Raw genomic sequence first — 19,128 nt, forward strand, 5'->3', positions numbered from 1 at the left:
TATTATTTGAAAGTATTAAAAAACAAATAGTACAAGTACATAAAATATCTCATGAACACGTGATTGCAACACTGCAGCTCTTACCCCTCCTGGCTGTCACAGAACTTGATATATCTGACAGTTTTAGTACCTGAATCTCGAGAAAAAAAGGTTACTGGAAGAAGACTGGGATTTCCTTCATTCTTCCATAATTTTTTAAATATAAGCTAAAATCTTACTAATTCATTATGGTATTTTTCTTTAATGATGATATTATTGCTGTATAAATTAATATAATATTTGAAAATAGTAAATCATTTATTTATCATACAAAAAAAACATACATCTTTGTAGTAGAGAGAGAGAGAGAGAGAGAATTATTATTTTTATTACGTATGTGATATCATTTCAACTTATTAAACTTACTAATACAGTATTAATCAATATTATATTGAAAATAGTAAATCATTTTTTGTATTATAAAAATGTATTTAGTCATGAAAATAAACATCAAAATACACTAATTAGTGATTATTTCGTCGGAAAATACAAAGAAAGAGAGAGAGAGAGAGAGAGAGCGAGAGAGAGAGAGAGAGAGAGAAGAGAGAGAGAGAAAACTATGGTTTTTATATCCAAGTCTAAGTAGAGTATAAATGGATTCTTTAAGTGAAATAATGTTTCAATGATATTTTGCAGTTTTGTATTAAAGGATATGATACTGTTTGAGAGAATGCGTTCCTTATCCTTGACTATGGTTACCATACAGTTTAATAGCGTAAATTAATTTATGCGCCCTCCGCTCAGAAAAACTAGTTCCTGCGTATGAGGTATCGTTAAAAGGCATAAAAAACCATTGTAACCTTGGAATTTGCGGGGTAATCTAACCAGAAACTTAGTTATGTTAATTATTGGTATACTGGAAAACAAGCAATGATTTTTTCATTATTGCGCTTTTGGACTGTTATAAACTGCGCATCCCAAAAGCTAGTGTATTCATTCGCTCGGAAACTAGTTTCCCGCATATGAGGCGTCACTAAAAAAAATTTTAAAAATATGACAAAAAGTGTCGAAAATCATCATAACCTCAAAATTTTGTTTGTAGTCTAACCAAAAAACTTATTTTTATTAATATACTGTGCTAAACTATAAAGGATTTCTATCATAGTATGCGTTTTTTAAAAAAGCCCGTTAACTCGGAGCGTCGGAAGCGTCAGCGTCGTAACCTCGGATAACAAGCTTCGGTAAGCCAGGGCGGATTTTTCAATGAATATTTAAAGAAAAAGCGTCGTAACCTCGGAAATGTCGTAAGCCGGACCCGTCGTACCCGGGACCGCCTGTAATTGTACAAAATACAATATGCATAATTATTAGAAAAAATATGATAACTTGGTAAAATTTATGATAGTCTTGTAAAAGAGGCCCCACAAGGGGTTGTAAATGTAGTCATTTTCAACTTCACGTGGAAGGTGGGGAGAATTAAAAAATGCTTTTTCTTACACCATGTGCATATGCATCTCTCTCACTTTCCATTGACGTATTTTTTCTTAAATGGCTGACCTTAAAGTTTGCCCGGTTCGGGGTGCTGCATATTGACGTTTAGCTTGGCTCTTAAGGGTTAATCACCCTGTATATGAACAATTACGCAAAGAAACAGTCAACCCAAAACAAGTACCAGTGATACAACAGACATTCAAAACATAAGAAATAAAGATACAAATAAAAAATGCATTTTACTGTAACATGAAGAAAGCAGCTATTGTATCAAACACCTCTGATGCAGCCTATAAAAATGCATGAATACTGTGTCTTGATGACAACATTAACAAATATACAAAATCAACTTAAAAATCCCTGTGAGTGACATGACAAAGATGAAACATACATGGAAGGCCACTCACAAACAATCAATTCTACCCTCAAAGGAGGATAAAGAAAAAATAGGTGAGTGCGTGTGTGTGTGGGGGGGGGGGGGGGGGGGGGGGGGGGGGGGGGGGGGGGGGGGGGGGGGGGGGGGGGGGGGGGGGGGGGGGGGGGGGGGGGGGGGGGGGGAGGGGGTGGTACCTGAAACAGGTCTTGCACACTGTTACCCAACGTTTTGTTAATTCAAATTATTAGGCACTCCATTCACCTGTCCTTAACCAGGTATAAGGTAAGTAGTACAAGTAAGAGACTGTGATTTGCATACAAAACACCCATGTTTAATATTTTGTATCACAACAAGAACACTAATTCTAGGGCTGAGAACTAAAAGGGCCAATGTCAAAAAATAGCCGATTGTAGTTAAGACTGTCACTAAACTAGAAATTTATCTCTGTTTCAGTGCTATAATGGCCAATGTTATAAGTTTAGCAATCACCCCCAAAAAAAAGCTTTAGTTTGCTGTACTTACCTGAATTTTAATAAAGGAAGCAATATTTTATATGCGTTTTTCTGAAAACATGGTTTTATGACATTGGCACCCTTCTAGTTCTCAGACCTAGAATTATGGTGCCATTTTATTTGTCATAAAAGATCTCGGATGAAAAAAAAGGAACATTGTCAGATTAATTCATTGGTTTCTCTCTGCTAATCCAGTCATTCTCCATGCCTGTGAGCACATTGGTCCCTAAACTTTTGAGATACTGTTGATGATTGTGCACTCTCCCTTGATTACAAGTTAGTACTCTGGCAACTGCAGGAAGCCCCAGCAATAGACTTGTTTGTAACCAACCTAAACAACAATGTACTAAGTTATTGCTCAGTACTACCCAATCCAACAAAATAATAAATGCAAAACAAAATAAGTAAAAATTACAGTGGATATTGATAGCTAAATCTGCTTCTTAGTAGAAAGGTGTCTCTTAGGAGTGGATCTTTGATATGTAGTAAAGTAGCAAAAACGTTAGGACCCACAGACTTCCAACCTTTCATTTGTGTAACCTGAGGGGTAGATACATTCATCATCACCAATGCAAGGTTCATGGGGATCTCCTGTGTCTTAATCAGAAAGGTTTGGACAAAGTGTTAGTCTCCATAAATCTCACAGATGATCCCAGTAGCTCCTTGGAGCAACTGGGTGAAACTCCTCTAGTTCAGGTCACATACATGAAAGGTTGGAGGTCTGTGGGTCTACTTTTTTCTACTCGCTACTTATCAAACATCCACTCCTATGAGACATCTTTCAAGTGAGAAGTTGATTTAGATAATCAATATCCAATATAATTTTCATTGACAACTTTGTTTTGCCTTCTAACTTTCAGGATTGCTGATCATCACACTATTCCATCATTTGTGGGACATAGTCAAGCCACTCAAACCAATGGAGATTTTATCCTTTGCACAATCAAAGTCAATGTCTGCACCTCATATAATTAAAAAACTTTGTGGTAGGTTCATTGAGATTATTTCTGCCCCATGGATGCATAAAAGAGCAGATAACCTGTAATAAATTTTCTATTGCTAGGATAGTTATCTGAAATGCATAGTACTGTTTAGTGACTCATGGGAAAGCTATGGAAGTCTGGGTTACAAGTGAGAACTGGGCCATATCAACATTCTAGATTTTAATTTTAGTTAACATTAATAGTTTTAATGGCAGTTTTATGTAGTCACCTGGTAATTTCACAAATTTAAACTTAAGGTAGGTAACCCACAGTGGTTGGATTCATATTCATTAGAATAGGTTCCAAGCTCTCACACTCATTCTTTCTGTTATCCTCCTATGGCATCCAATTGACGTAGACTTCCGGGGTTGCATGTAGAATGGGAAGATTCAGATTTATATTGGTTTTGACCAATAGAAATTTTTTGATGCTGGAAATAAAGTCAAATGAAATAGATCTTCCTATTATCTCTCCATCACATCACCAGCAGAGCCTATTCCTCAAAGTAGCTTATTACTTTGACAACCCAATTTCATACCATCTAAATTCAGATTCAAGCACTACAAGTAACTTAATTTCATATCATCTAAATTTAGATTGAGGTGCTACATGTAATGTGTTAGAAAACTGATAAAAATGGTCAAAATTCTAGTTTCCTTTAAAAGAAAAGTACAGTACAGTACACATTGTGATGGTCACTTGCCTGTCTGTCTTTACTTTTTCTGTCCGTCATCAGACCTTAAAAACTACTGAGGCTAGACAACAGCAAATTGGTATGTTCATCATCCACCCTCCAAAACATCAAAAATACCAAATTGCAGCCATCGAGCCTCAGTAGTTATTATTTCATCTATGGTTAAAGTTAGCCATGATTGTACATCTGGTACTGCGCCATGGCAGAAGTTTCATGAACCTCAGCTGAGTGTTTCATACAGCATTGTACACTGTACAGGAAACTCGATTGCACCTAAGAAACCGTGGTGCATTTTTTACTTGTTTTTTAAACAAAACTATTCCTTGACAAAATTTTCTGCCTTTGCTGTCCCATGCTCTCAGCACGTACTCAGGCCTGACGATACTGATCGGAATGGCAGGTGGAAACCAATGTATCTAACCACATGAGTAATGAAGTAACTATTAATATTTGTAGTTATAATAATCATGATAACAATAATACTAATAGTAATGCTTACTATATGATAGTTTAATTAATTTCAATGTTAACTACATACTGATGAAGCAATAGAGAGGGGTCAGATGGTACTAGAGTGTAAAGTTTAAGAAAAATGTTTAGCTAAGCATATTTTTCATAAACATTACACTCGAGTAGCATCTCACTTCATCACTAATTAACACTGAAATAAATTAAACACTAACATATAGTAAGCATTACTATAAATATCATTTTGAAAGGAGACCCTCTCGTAGACAGGCACAGTGTAGGACTGGCCAGAACATTTTCTTTTTCTCGGAGAATACTGGTCCCCAAAAATCCTTGACAAAATAAATGAGCACAACAGGTAATGGGTATGTATTGAAGCAACTTTGCATAAAAAATTTTACACCTCGCATGTGTGTTAATACTGTACCCTCCAATGATGACACTCGAAGTGCATAGCCAAAAATACTACCATAATGCTGATTTACATTAAGTTTAAGAAGGAAGTTTGTATCCAAACAGTTAAAGATGAAAAATAAACTTAGCTAAATATACTATAAATATAATTGGCAATTTATGAAAAATTAAAATACTAAAACCACCTTTACATCCATTTTTTACCAAGATATATCACATTATTCATCTATTCAAAGTGACTAGGTATACTCTTGGTAATTATCAGCCACCCGCAACATAAGAGCTAAATAAAATGTTCTAAGAGGTAATGTTGACTGCAAAAGACTGACAGCCTACAAAATAGTGCCTTCTTTATACATTACTAGCTATACATATGCAGTATGCATGAATTATGATACTTTGGGAAGGGCTCGAGTGGTAGGTATAAAATTATTAAACAGACAATAAGAGCCCTTTTAATTTTTTGAGCAAAAAATCATAAGAGATAAGCATGGGAGATTCAAATTACCCATATGTTATCAGTCTGGTCTTAACCACAACCCTTTCACAAGATAAAATTGAATAAGTTGCACCAGTATTGGGCCATATAAATATTCTTAAGATGTCTTTAGGTTCAAGCCTGATCCTAAGAATAGAACTGAACAACAGGTTATTGCACTAAAAATATTGTTACAGTATACTTTTAAAATAAATGTAATCAAAGGAAGTACAATACTCTTTAAAACATAAATAGTGCATAAACAATATACATTTTCCCCAAAGGAGCAATGTGTTCCTGCAATGGGTTATATACATACAATTCTCCTTGATTTCAATGAGACAACCTGAAGTGCCTCTGAGCCACACAATTGAGGCAGTATTTACCATATCTATTATGAAACAATGCCAAAGCCCACTAAAATAAGAATGCTCATATCTTCATTCATAACTTTGAAAAAGACGACATAAGCGGTCAACAACCAAAACATTCGACATTGGTCAAACAGTACCATTTGAAATAAGTCAACTTAGAAGGAAGCAAGGTTCATAATGGTGGCAAAGATGGGAAATTGGTAATGAATTGGAAAAAATTACAAGATTGGTATAATCGAACCAAAATGTCGTGGTGGATGACGAGAGGTGTCGTCAGAATGCTTCGTATTTGAATCTAAAAGTTTAGGTCTTTTTCCCCTGTAGACAAAGAAAAATCTCATCAGTTTATATGTAAAGCCGGATTAAGTTCTGTACTAGATGGTGCAAGACCAGTCCCTTCATCCACACTTTTGTTTATTGCTTTTTTTTGTTCTTTTTCCTTTATTATAAATAGTTTACATACATCCGGAATACTGGTAACTTCACGTGCCCAATCGTACTCTCGTCACATCGGTCTAGGGCTCATTCCAGTTTCTTCTGCTCTTTCCATTCTGAAGCTGGAAGAACAAGTCTGCAAGTAATTTCTTTAAAGGGTGAGTCGAGTGTGACTATACATATACAAAATGCTGTTATATATAGACGAGGATGAAAGACCAAACAAATTTTATGGCTTTATATTGACGAGTTAAATCCTAATCATGCAAGCTGGAATTTCAATCCTTTGAAGATGTGACCCCAGTACTCGATAAAATCTTTCAGCAAGATCAACTTGGCTTATAGGGAGTTTGGAGGCAGTTTTGTTCTGGGATAGGTAGTGCAATTAAAAGATTATGAAAAGTTATCTCTTTTCATATCTCTACATTTGTATGCTGCAAAGGGCCAACCATGCCTTGCCTTTGTGTTTCTTTGATAGACTATCGTTTAGATGTTAAAGTATAGGAAAATTTTGTCTTTTCACAATTCTAAAATTGCCAGGGCGGGGTCAGGAAAAAACACAGCTCTGCCAGATCTATTTATCCTTTTAAGTCTCAGCCTTGAGGTTAATCCCTTGTTTATTACTTTACTTGAGATCTGTCATTTACTGTACTTCATTTCCTTGAAAAAAAAAAAAGGGATTACATTTTGGTTGTTCTTAATGATTTTCCTTTCTTAGTGTTTTTTTTTTAAATAAAAATCATAGATCATGTAATAATGCCATAATTTCAAGCCATATGCATCATCCATATTCCATTTTAGCACACACGCAAAGGCTACTCGAGGTCATTTAGTAGAAATGAAAACAAAATCCTGGATAAATACGCAGCGAACAACTCCATCTGTGTGCTTAATCCGCCTTTACCACTGAGGTTTTAGGTTAAGTAGGTTGGTTTACTTAAGGGTAAAATGCCAAAATGTTCTTAACTGCGAGCAATATAGTCCAGGGAAAACCTTTTTGTCACCCGCCACAACATTTTGGTTTAACTATACGTAGTCTCCTCTACTTCAAATATTCTTCATTGCAATAATAAACTGAAGAGTGAGGTGCATTTCAGGGTAAAATTTTGATTTAAGTTTAGTAAGTGTATGCATAACTAGCTTTCCTAATTTTCCTGTTGTAACAAAGAATGCAGGTGTTTTGCCATCTTTGGTTAATTGAAAAATTGGCTTTTTAGCTGAATCATCATTCTCTCAATTTTAATGATAAATCAGTGTAAAATCATCATTCTCAATTTTATTGATAAATCCGTGTAATTTCTGACAAGCATCACCAAAAAATTACATAAATATTTTTTTGTACATTCTCATTTTTAGTAAGCAGCACCAGTGGCCTAATCAAATTTTGCTTTAATCTCCAGCCATATTGAAGGGACTTGCTACATCGAGGTATTTTTTGGATGCCTTCATATCAATATACAACCTTAAACTCCTTGGTTTTTTTTTTACTAAATTAATAATCTTCCTGACAATCATGCAACAATAATTTTGAGTTCTATTTCATTATTCAATTCTTTCATAACTTTAGTGACTTTGTTCACTCCTCTTATCCAACTTACAACTTTATCAAGATCAACATGATGCAGTATGTGTGATTCTCACAGGTGATGCATATAAACAATAAAATATAACCTGCAGCTCAAATTACGTTCAGTAATAGGAGCTAAATAGATGTAAGTACCAAGTATGACTAGGACATTTTTCTGGCAAGTTCATCTTCTGAACGTTTCATTCACTTTTACTCTATAAATGTAAAAGGATACATAAATATGATACTGCTAGGAATTAGCCTTCAGCACTGCGAAATAACACCTAGAGCAGAATGTGATCTTGATTAGCATTATTCAGTGATAAAAAGAATCTTTTACTTATTCTATCTTGGTTTTCATTTGCCATAAAGACTGTATCTTTGCAAGTCCCCCAAAGTAACATCCTTTGTCACATAATTAACAAAAAATTATTAGAGCAAATTCTTTTACATAATTAAGCTAATGTTTCACAGGAAACTGATCCTCTTTAACAGCAATTTCTTTTAATATTGCTTTACAATCTTTAATGGTACCTTACTATGCTTGCTTTATTTAGGCTTCTGTCAATGTTTAAGATAGGGGGTATTCATTAAATACTGTAATCACTTCAAGAGGTACATAATTTTCAACTTATTACATTCAATTTTAAGCATCACTAAATGAATATGGCCAATTCTTTATACAAGGCCCACAAACGTTTTTTTTTTATTGGAGGAAAAAACAAAAACAAAATTCATATGGTAAACCTACAGTCAGTGAAAATGAGGTTTTACTGTACTGCAATACATAAAGAACTAAAGTAAATTCAAAGATGGTGGCTCGACATGCTCTGTCATTTCTGGTAAACGCAAGTCCATAATGATTATTTTCCTTTGGTAAACAAAATTTAATTACACATACGTACTACCCTACTACAAATTTCAAACAACGAACACCATTGTTCCCGAGTGTTTAGTGTTCAATCACAGTCTGAAAAATTATGCCATCCACCACTGTAGTAGAGTCGAGCCGAGATCTGCAGGGGATGTTTAACCACCCCCTGCAAATACTTGACACCCCTCTAAAAGTGCTTAAAACTGTTTATTTTGTTAGTTCAAACACCAAAAACCCCTCTAAAAATGCTTATAAGTGAGTATTTTAATAGTTTTATCACAAAAACTGCAGTTAGTCATGAAAATTACATGAAATGAAAATTTGGTAAATAGTAAATATTTCTCTATGAAAAAATGACAAATTTTCTAAAACAATTTGTATTTTTCATAGCTACAAACCTTCGGTCTTAACAATAGGATAATTTCTAGCGCCTAGCTGGATCCGGTTAAAAAACAGATGAAAGCAAGGAATCTTGTGATATCTGGCATGCATGCATATATCAGGTGAAGGCTTCACCTATGATCACGTCCCAGTCTTTCTTTGACCGCCTGGGCGAGAGTAGTGTTTACCTCTCTTGACCTTTAACCGGTTCATTGCCCGTTTCGCTCGCCAAATTTTCCATGAATAATGTGAATATGCATTCCACATAAAAATCTGCAAAAAGTGAATCCGGGAATCCAGAACCACGAACAGGCGGGGGTCCACTGTATTGCTGTTTTTTACAAACATCATGATTAAGGTACTTCATATTATTCTACAGTAACAACCACCATACCGAAGTAGGTACACATGATGGTACCTAGGTTATGAGGAATCTAGCAGATTTAGGTAAGGAACTTGAACTGAATTATGTAGTAGATAATTAGGTAAAGTCCAGTACATTACAAAAGAGGACTTAATGTAATAGTAAATAAGTCAGTGGATAGAACCAATAGGAAGTGGAAGAGAGAGAGAAAGCAAAGAGATGTGACTTAAACAGAAAATTTAAGTTTGACTGACAAGGCACAGCTGCCATCAAGTTACAAGATACAAATCCAGAGCAGTTAGCCCAGTTTATGTTCATGATAAGACTGCTTACTACTAGATCATTACTGACAAAGATATGTCTGTAACTTCAACTTACCTTGACTACTTTTAAAGGACAAAGAAGTCTCATGCCTATCTTTCAACCTCAATGTGGCAATACTCAGGCCTACTTCCCACCCCTAATTACCTTTCTCTTCTTGCTGTCTCTATCAGCTACACCTCTATTGTGCTCCGATCTTACCTCCACTACTTCACCCAGAAAATGTTTTTCCCACCTCATTGTTACTATAGGTCAGCACCACTCAGCCATGTCTATCTAGTGTTCAGGTATGGAAATTTGTATTGGATTATTAATTTATCTGCTTCAGATATAAGCTCTTCATTTTGTACAGTTAAATTACCATAAGCATGAAAAAAAAGTAAAAATGAGGTGGTGGTAACCCCCAAGAGTTCTGGGAATCAATTAAAAAAATGACTGACCCTAACTCCTAGTTTCATCGATCTCCTTGGAAGTAATTGCATTGGACAAGTTTACAGTGACCCAAGAGCATCTTAGGAAACATTCAAGTGTAAGCATGAGAACTTCCAAAGTGAGCACTGAAAACTCTCATTTAAAAAAATTATTTACTTTTTTCAAGTCTCCAAAGTCCTTTTGTACTGTGTATCTTGGGCAGATGTGCTACAGCACAACTATCCAAGTTTTTTCCCCTCTTCTATTTCTCATTAAAGATAGAAACTTGAAGATAATTTTTGAGCCTGTAGACGCACATGAATCAGCCACATGGCTTACCTGCCAATGAATCAGCTCTTGCCTCGGAGAAAGGACCATGCAGTCAATATGTGGTCGGGAGAGAAAACAAATCCTCAAGATGATGTTTTAGCCAAATATTTCTGACAATGTTATCATCACCTTATGGATATTTTTATCAATATGTACCAGAATGTCACTCATCAGTCATGTACATCTATTCCATATTCAAATGTTTTACACTTGTATGATTGTACTTTGGTATCTGTGAAGAAACACAGAGGTCCCTAGAGTTAGTCCTTTTTTTCCCTACCTGTCAAAGGTTGGAACTACTTTGCAGTCCACACGGGCTCATGAAGTGTGAATTTTTAACCAATAAGTCATTTGTAACCTGACCTGCCCTTTTGCTTGTACCTCGCTCACACTGGTGACACCAGAGATGCTCACCACACCAACGACCCCCACACCATCAGTCGCCACCATCTATAAGAAATGGTTTTCCAGACAAGAAAGACAAGGGAAAGCCAAAGCATTACAGAGGAGACAGGATCCCCCAGAAAGAGTCTGTATTTTCCACTGGAGATTCAGGGCAAAGACAAGGAAGTGTGACAAGGGATGTATATTAAAAAAAAAAAAAAAAAAAAAAACAAAAAAAAAAAAAAAAAAAAAAAAAAAAACACCCGGTAAGGTCGTAGAAGTGACCCACCATACTAATGTCAGCGGGGGCAGACAAGTTGCCTGTGAGAGAAATCACATCTGCCAACCACTGTCTTTCTTCCAGGTACAAGAGAAGAACAGATGTACTTCTTCATAAGAGATGAAAGGTCTGACATAAAATTTTTGGTGGATACCAGAGCCTGCAGATCCTTCATCCCAGCAAACTCAGGAGAGCGGATAAACCATGAAACCCCCCCTCCCCAGCCAAACTGCAGTTCTCAACTGCCACCGGAGGCAGCACCACTAACCACGTATGGAAGGCGAGATATGAAGGTCAAGTTTGACGGACATGACTACAACTGGTCCTTAATAATGGCAGATGTGACAAAGGCATTGTTAGGAGCAGATTTCCTAATTGCACACAAACCTACTAGTAGATGTAGCAAGAAAGAAACAAGTCATGAGAGCTGTAAAGAATTCATCCTCAACAGTCAAGCAGATGTACAACAACCAAAAAGAAGCAGAAGATATGTCCACCAGCAGAGATGAGAGTTGCTGTTCAAAGGACGACCTTGAGCACAACCTTACAAAACTAGTGAAGCACAGAATCAAGCATCACATACAAACAGAAGGTCCCCCGATCCACTCGAAATTCAGATGACTGGCTCCAGAAAAGCTTAACTACACAAAGAAGGTATTCAAAGAAATGGAAGAAGCTGGAATATGCCAGAAAGCTTCCAGGTCATTGGCACCACCCTTACAACATGGCTTTGCCAAAAGCAGACGGAACATGGCACCCGCGGAGATTACCAAAGGTTGAATGTCAAGACGAAGCTGGACAGATACCAGCTACCTAATATAGCAGACATAACAAACAAATTGAGTGGAGCAAGAATATTCATGAAGATCAATCTACTGAAAAAGTATTTTCAAGTACTGGTAGCGAAAGAGGATGTACTACAGTTCCTTTGGCCTCTGTAATTCAGGGGCAAAATTCCAGAGATTAATGGACGAGATATTCGGGGACCTTCCATTCTGTGTGATATACTATGTGGACGATATACTAATAGTCAGCCCAAACTTAAAACATCTTAAACATGTGAAAGAAGTGTTGAAAAGACTAAAAGAAAACAGGTTAATAGTGCGAGAAGACAAGTGTGAATGGTGGAAAGAAAACAGTAGAATTTTTGGGACACAAAGTGAGCCAGGATGGCATAAAACAACTATGTACCTGAAAAAGTAAAAGCATAACAGAATTCTTCTTAAACCAACAACAGTGAAATCAGTGAAGAATTCTTAGGATTTATAAATTATCATCGTCATTTTATCCCAAATATAGCAAAAAACCATGCATCCCATATATCAGTGTTTTTTGAAAGGAAATAAAAAAAAACAATTAAAATTGGGGGCAAGAAAAAAAATGAACAAAATAATGCATTTAGATTAGGAATTAAATTAGCAAAGGAGGCAATAACAAATGCAACAACACTAATATTTCCTTTACCCAACAGATCCCTCATGTTAACAACTGGCGCAAGCAACACAGCGATGGGCGCCGTATTTGAGCAGGACACTGATGATGGTTGCCGTCCATTAGCCTTCTACAGCAAAAAGCTAACAACAGCAGAGCAGAAATACTCAACATTTGACAGAGAACTTCTTACAGTCTACATAGCAGTCTGACACTTTTGCATGTGCTTGAAGGATGAGAATTTGTAGTCTAGACAGACCACCAAGCCCTGGTACAGGCCTTCACAAAATCAGCATATGCATGGTCAGTGTGTCAACAATGACACCTGTCAATGACACCAGAGCACTCTTGCACCATCAAGTACCTGAAGGTCTCATCGACCACCATGGCGGACACCCTATCCAGAAACTGTGCTAATACTATCCAGCTTGGGATCCCTTATCCCGAGATAGCGAGGCACAGAAAAAAGATGAAGGCCAGCAACGACTGTGAGGGATATATCATACCCTAAAATATAGTGACATGTCGATCAACAAAGAAACAGCGGGCCATCACCTGGAAAACGAGTACTGGACATCCATGCCCTTACTTAGCCCGAGGGTTTCAGTAAGAAAGCTTTTGGTCACCCCCACAACCTGTTCTACCTGTTAAGCCGATCAAGCGGCAGAATGACAGCAGAGCGGTACATCTGGTGGGGCATGAGGAAGGAGGTGAAGATGTGGGCAAGACAATGCATCCTGTGCCAATTGTCAAAAATCCAGAGGCACACAGAGAGTGGGATGAAAGAATGCGAAACGACATCCCGCTGACTTGCCCACATACACGTCGACATAGTGGGATCCCTACCCCCATCAGAGGGGTACAAATAACTATCAACAATATAAAAGACAGAAATAAAAGATGGCCAGAAACAATCTTGATTTGACAACAGACAGTGGAAAGCTGTCTGTTAAAGCCTTCACCGACTGGGTCAGTGGGCCCAGCATTCCACAGATCATCACCAGCAACAGAGGCATGAACTTCAACTCCATCCTTTGGAACGCTCTCACTGACAGTTTGGGAACAAATGATGCATACAACTATACCTACAACCCTGAGGCAAATGAAATCAAGAGACTGAATAGATCATTGAAAGCCTCTCTAACTGCCAGATGTCAGCGAGGTAGTTGGAGAAAAGAACTACCATGCTAGGATTAAGAATCACACACTTGAAGTATTCATACCGCAGAAGTCCTATATGTCTGTCTATTGATATTGTAAGCAGATGCGTTCCCAGAAAACAAAACCCTCACAATAACAACTGACACAAGTAAGGCAGTAGAAAAATTGTTACCAGGAAGACAGAAGAGTGTTCATCCCCAAAAGACTTAATGAATGTAAAAAATAAGTGTTCATCCGGGTCAATGCACCCAAAATCCCCCTCTCCCCAGCATACTCTGGCCTACACAGAATTCTTCAACAATGACTGAAACTGTTCCAGATAATGGTCAACGGAAGGACAATGTGGGTTTCAACTAATCAGTTGAAACAAGCCTATAAGCCAGACACAAGCCCACAGACGTGGGCTTCTCCTGGGGGTGAGTACTGAAGGCACACATGGATCAACCACATGGCTTACCTGCTGATGCACCAGCTCTCATCTTGGTGAGAGTACCATGCAGTTAACATGAGGTTGGGAGAAAACAAATCCTCAGACAGTGTTTTTTCCAATAATGTTATCGTTACCTTTCAGATATTGTAACCAATCTAGTACTTATGTATCAGAATGTCATTCATTCAACTATATACATCAATTTCATATTTATATATTTTACAGTCTTATGATTGTATTTTCCTATCTGTCAAAGGTCGGGACTACTTTGCAACCGCACGGGCTTATGACTTGTGTGAATTTTTTATCAATTTGTAACCTCACCTGCATTTTCGCTTGTACCTTGCTCACAATCTAACCGTATTTGGTTTTGGAAAGGAATTGCTTACAAGCACAGTGTCATTGTGAACCCATATCTCACTAATCCTGCAGTTCCTGGTTTTAAAAGACAACAATCATTCCTCATTCACCCTACAGCATTAGTGTAACCCTTCTCCAAGGAACTTTTTCATACATACAGGCGGCCCTCGGTTAGTGGCAGGGGTTCCGTTCCTGGCCGCCAACACTAAGTGAGTTTTTTGACGCTAAGCGATTTTAAAGCCTGCGGCAATGCACACCTTATTTCAAAATTCTAGACCAGCCAAAACGGCGCTGTAATCCCGCAATAGCGCAGTAAGTAAAATTATATTTATGCAGTATAGTACAATAAATTTACTGTACAGTAGTTCTGTAAAGTGAAAAAAGCCTAGCTTTAATCCTTTGGGTGTCTAGAGTATGTAAAGATATTTCTGGGCTCAGCTCGTGTCGCTGTGCGAAATATCCTTTAATCTATTATTTCTAGGGTAATGTACTAACACATACCAGAGAATAAATAAATAAAGAAAAAGGTCAGTACAACTGACTCGCCTCACCCTCCAAGAGGGTGGTCGGTATGAACACTATGGCGAGTGAGACCACTACCACGAGCCGATTGCCAATAGAAATCTCCCACTACAAAATCCCCACAAGAGGAGAGCCGACCCACAGAGTGGGCAGCAACTACTACTACTCCATCCCATGCTGCCGACTGCTGCGCCTCTGGTGGCCATCCTTTTCAGTTAACGCACACTGTATACACGTGCCCTTTTTTTACTCTGTGTTTTTTTGTGCCCTTATTTTGGATTTTACTTATCATGGAGCGTGCAGCCATCGCAGCAGCTAAGTTAAGTACTCAATGTTTATTGCTATTTGGTTTTTTCCGTCCCTGAGCCAGTATTTGCCTTTTTTTGTAGGTATAAATACGAACTCTAGGTCGGAAGCATGGCAGCATGGTTCTGCCTCGTGGCGGGTTCGTTCTTGGTCTCCCATACCCAGAACATTCCCTTACTTTAGTACGCTCTATTTTTAATCATCCTATTTGTTTTAGGGTACAGTCTACACGGTTTATGTCATGCATGCATGTCTTTTTACCTTACGTAGGCTCCTTCTATCCAGACCCTAGCCACGGCTCTTAGTATCGGCCCCCGGCTAGCTTTGAGTGGTAGACTTTCTTTCGGGTTAGTCGTACACTCCTGGATTTTTTCTCCTACTATTTGTTTCTTCTTCATGATTTATTTATTTTATATTATGTTTATATTAGTGTAGGCGTCTGGCTTCACTTAGGCCTAGGTTATGGCCCATAGGGCCCATGTGCTACCGCTCTTCAGTTCGGTTGCTTCCCTATAGCATCTCTCTGATCACCGGCCGTTGTGTTTTCTAGGCCTTATTGTTTCATTGTTTTGTTGTTACCGCCCCGTGGTCACTACGTGATTCACGGAAGCCCAAGCCCAAGTACGCCTGTCCAGTCATCTTCCCTCCTCCCGCTCTTCCATAGAGTCGGGGGGAAGGTTGGTCTGCCCACGCTCGCTCCGCATACCCGAGCCTGCCTCCCTCTCCCCCAGGCGGAGGGAGTAGAGGGACGGGACAGACCCAGACTGGACTCGACCTCTCCAGCTTCTCGGTCCGGCCGGATGGCTAAGGGGGGGGGACTGGCCTTTCCCCCCTCCGTCGCTACTCCGTCGCTCCGTTGCTAGCGCGAGTCTGTGTGCCCTCTCGCCCTTTACACCTTACTGGGGCTCTTTTCTACCGGAGCTCCGGCATCCAAGTGGAAAGGTGCTAGTCCACCCCGCAGGGTGGACCGAGGCATACAGTTGGTCTCTACTAACCCCTCCGTCGCGCTGAGTCGCGACACGCTCCGCCACGCACTGGACTTAGTCCGGTACGTTCGTATTTTATAGGTTTAAGAATCTGTTAGTTAAACTAGTAAGTTTATCTTAAGCTACCTTAAACCATCCCCCCTCCTTTATCTGCCTCACCGGATCTCTCCGGGGTTATAGCCTATTCAGGCGTTAAGGGAGGGGTTATGCCCAAAATTTTTCCGAGCTCCGGCATGCAACGGAGTTTTCTTCTGTCCTTTAGCCTGTAAGTGATAGCCTTTAAGATACTCATGTGTCTTTTCACTTACAGACCACCAACTGTGAGCATCCGGGATGCGCCGCCACACTTCAAGATCCCTCGTGGACATGAAGTTTGCCGGTCCCATGCTCCATGCGCGACTCCACACGGGGACCTCCAGGTCTGGTATCAACGAGACATGCACCATCTGTTATGATCTGGTGAGCCAGGCTTTTAGACGGGGTGGGGAAAGTATTCCCAACTCCGTTTAGCCAGTCCCAATTCGTTTATAGTTCTTAAGTTTTCTAAATTCAATCTTTCTTAAACTTAAGATATAAATACAAGGATTTCGCATCCCCTATAATTTTAAGTTAAGCTTTTAATTTAGTTTAGTTTTAAGTTTAATCTTAAAATCTAATAAATACCCTCTCTTCCAGGCTCCGGCTGTGAAGGATACCGCACTGGCAACCCTGCGGGCCTGGGTCGGCGGTTTTGGGAAGAACGCCGCCAAGGGTATGCCCTACATTCTTGAGAAGAGGTTGGCGGTACTGATCTTCCCAGGAGGCAAGTCAACGGGCTACGTCGACCCAGCAGAGGCGGCCCGACTATCGCCTTCATTCAGCAACAGCTCGCTGCCTCGTTGACGGATCCAGGCCAGGACATCTCCTCGGAAGTCGCGACATTGGATCTTAATATCGAAACCCATGGTAGGTGTAGACGACCTGTTGGTCGAGGTAGGTACGTTGGACGCCCAAGGGATGCCCTTGGGTGCCACTGGATCTTCTACCCCCTGCAACCTCTCCATCCTTCCAAGGCTTTACAGGTACAGAATTGTATACTTCTCCCTGATGCTTCCGTTAGACCTAAGGTCAAAGGTCAAGCAGTAAAAACCTTGACTAAGACGTCGTCGTCGTCTAAAAAGACGGCGTCGGCGTCATCTTCATCTCGTAAGTCTCCGGCTAGAAATCCCGGAGCAGAGAGGTCTAAAGCTTCTGGGTCCGGCTCCAAATCCTCTAGGAGTAGATCCTCCAGGGGGAGATCACACACTCCAGCGGAGTCAACAGTTCCACTACCTTTGGTCCCTCCCGGTTCAGAGCCACCCGTCCACCTCCGCAGCAGCTCCGGCTTTGGATGCCAACGCTGGCCTATTGCAACAAGTGGGGTGATCTGGTTGGGTCTCTGAAAACCAGTATGGAACAGATGATCTCCCGGTTGTCTGATAGGATCAACTCTCAGGACAACATTATAGCCGGACTGAGCCAAGCTCCACTAGCTTCTCCCCCACCTTTCAGCACAGGGGGAGCGCAATTGCCTCCGTATGACTCTCTACCTCCGTTCTCTATGAACAATCCTTGGAGAGTAGCGTCATACGCCCCCTTCCAAGACGGGCTTATCTCTATCCCGGAATGTGGAACTCGGAGGATTGAAGACTTCGAGTTCTACCCGAAGACCTTCAGCCTCCGTTCATCGGCTACGCCAGGCTCACCGCCTCGGCCATAGACTCGAGACGATAAGGTACCGAAAGAGGACAGTCCTCTATTCACGAGACCAGGCTCAAAGAGAATGGCTCAGGTGTCTAGAGGACTGGACTGTTCCAAACACGAAGATACAGCCATTTAAGAGTCCTTTCACAATCTTTACAATGGAAGAGAGTACCCCGCTCCCTTTCTTGACAAAGATTGCTACGACTACCATTCCAGCAGCCCAGAAGGGGGATTCGATGCCTCAGCTGAAAGAAGCGGACCCTACGTCTCCTTTACTTCCCTCAGCCGGTGAGTTGTGGGAAGATCTGCCCAACACTTTTTCGGCGGGCAAACTCAAACCAGACTGTGCTATGGAGCAGTTTGGTGAGAAGCTGCCTAGGCTTCCAGATAGCCTCATTCAGGCAGAATTTGATGCCAAGTCTAGGTTAGCCAGGTCTATCAATACCATGGCCATGACCGAGGTGGCTACCATTTCCTATGGTTCGGAGCTACTTTTTAAGCTTCTCACCAAGTCTCTGACTCAAACGGTGCAGTCTGATATGTTGAGTTCGCCACGGCTAGAACAAACTGTAGAAAAACATGTCCTCCAAGAAGCAACGATTCGGCATGAACCGAATAAGTTGCTTGCATCGAACATCTGGGAGCAGACCTCTTCCCAGAGGCGATGGTGAAGGAGGTCCAAGCAGAGGCTACAAGACTAAACCAAAGCCTTAAAGATCGTTGGGGTCTTACGGCCAAGAGACGCCAAGATCAAGTGGTCAGGGGTAAGGCTCAAAGGAAACCCAGACGTTTCCAGCCTTACCAGAAGAAACAGCCACGCTTTACTCAGCAGGTTCCAGCTGTCCCGTTGGTGCAAGCAGCCCAACCTTCTACCTCCAAGGCTCAGTCGCAGCCAATTTATGTCATTTCCCCCCAGCCTCAACCCTCCACCTCTTACGCTCTCTCTCCCGCCTTCAATCAAGTCTTCGAGGGTCAGGCTTCCCAGAAGTATGACCGCTCGGGTAGGTAGGGAGGCAGAGGTAAGCGATCCTTTCGTGGGAGAGGATCGGGAGGGTCCTTTCAATAGAGGAAAGCATTTCAGGGGAGGCCGAGGA

The sequence above is a fragment of the Macrobrachium nipponense genome, chromosome 43 (assembly GCF_015104395.2).
Source record: "Macrobrachium nipponense isolate FS-2020 chromosome 43, ASM1510439v2, whole genome shotgun sequence".
NCBI lineage: Eukaryota > Metazoa > Arthropoda > Malacostraca > Decapoda > Palaemonidae > Macrobrachium > Macrobrachium nipponense.